This window comes from Octopus bimaculoides, chromosome 5, assembly GCF_001194135.2.
Source record: "Octopus bimaculoides isolate UCB-OBI-ISO-001 chromosome 5, ASM119413v2, whole genome shotgun sequence".
Lineage (NCBI taxonomy): Eukaryota > Metazoa > Mollusca > Cephalopoda > Octopoda > Octopodidae > Octopus > Octopus bimaculoides.
Window position 1 is genome coordinate 18244400 of NC_068985.1, and position 1643 is coordinate 18246042.

Consider the following 1643-nt stretch of genomic DNA (forward strand, 5'->3'; position numbering starts at 1 on the left):
GAGCACCAGACAAAGACCTTGTAGCTTCATCGGAGTTTTGAATATGAAGTACAATTCATTTCGGAAAATTGAATTTCCCAAAGAAATAGAATTACAAATGTAATCTTATTTTCCCAAATAAATTGCACTTCAGATTCGAGGCTCCTTTGAAACTATAGGATGTTATTCAGGCACTCAACTACGAGTCACTGCATCAAATTGCAGAAACAGCTGTAAGCTAATGAAGTTTATAACATAACCATAGTTTTCCCTGTGTCATCTCTTTTCCTTGTGTGTGTATGTGTGTGTGTGTGTGTGTGCGTGCGTGTGCGTGTGTGTGTGTATGTATGCATGTATATGTATATATATTATATGTGTTTGTATGTATGTATGTATGTATATGTATATATATTATATGTGTGTGTATATGCATATACGAGGTCCGATCAATAAGTAACCGGACTGTTACCATAGTAATGAAGCTAAACCACTTAGAGTGAAGCCACTTGGCACAGATTGACTTTGAACTCTGCTGTGCATGCGCACTAACTTTTAACGTTCTAGCTCACTTTCGCTGTTTACAGCAGTTATCGTTGAAGGTTTGGGTATGAGACGCGTCTGCCAAGTTTGTGCCAAAACTACTTTCAACTGACCAAAAAGACACTCGGATTTCAGTTGCACATCTTCTTGATTGTGTCAAGAACGATGAAAGCTTTTTGAAAACTTTCCGTAGGCATCTAAGCAGATATCGCCAAGCTTTTGGCAACATTTGATGCAGATTCTCTGCTCAACTTTCTCTGTCATAGTCAATGTGATGATCACACACTACACATGTTCCTTCCAAACACTGCTGTAAACAACCGAAGTGAGCTAGAATGTTAAAACTTAGTGCGCATGCACAGCAGAGTTCAATGTCAATCTTAGCCGAGCGGCTTTACTCTGCGTGCTTTAGCTTCGTTACTATAGCAACAGTCCAGATACTTATTGATCAGACCGTGTATACATACACACAAGAGCATACATACACACAGAGACTCAGATGTCCCCCCCCCCGCACACACACACACATACAAGGTGCATTCCAGTGGTTTTGAGAATTCTTGGAGAGAGACATTCATTTCAAAGTACAAAACTCGATCACCTTCAAAATAGAATCCTCTGACTGGTGTCCTGGTGCAAGTGCTCTAGCTTTTTGCTACAAAATCTCTCCCTGAACTCTCTCAAAACCTCCACAAAATATGCTCCGTTGAACGTCTTAGCTGTCAAATAAGATCATGAGCTTCCGGGTGAACTTGCTTTGCTTTGCCTCTTGTACCAGCGGAAAATAGATGTTCGGTCTTACAAATTAATCCAGAAGCAGTCTGGAGTATTTCATATGTTCTTGTAGCATTTTCCCCAGTTTAACACAAAACTTTAATGCATAGCAGATTTCCAAATTGTCTTCACATCTCAGCAGCAATTGACAAACAAGTCAGCTGTGACAAGCAGTGTTTAGGTAGGGTGTGTTCAAAGTGCTGCTACAGTCATCTCCTTCAATCTGGAATAACAAAAGTTGGTAGGTCAGCTTATCAGATGTATAGTAATGATGTACTAAAATTACAATAATGTAGGACAGTTATAACTGCCTCTGCTAAAAAAGCCTCCAAACTTCTGGAATGCACTTC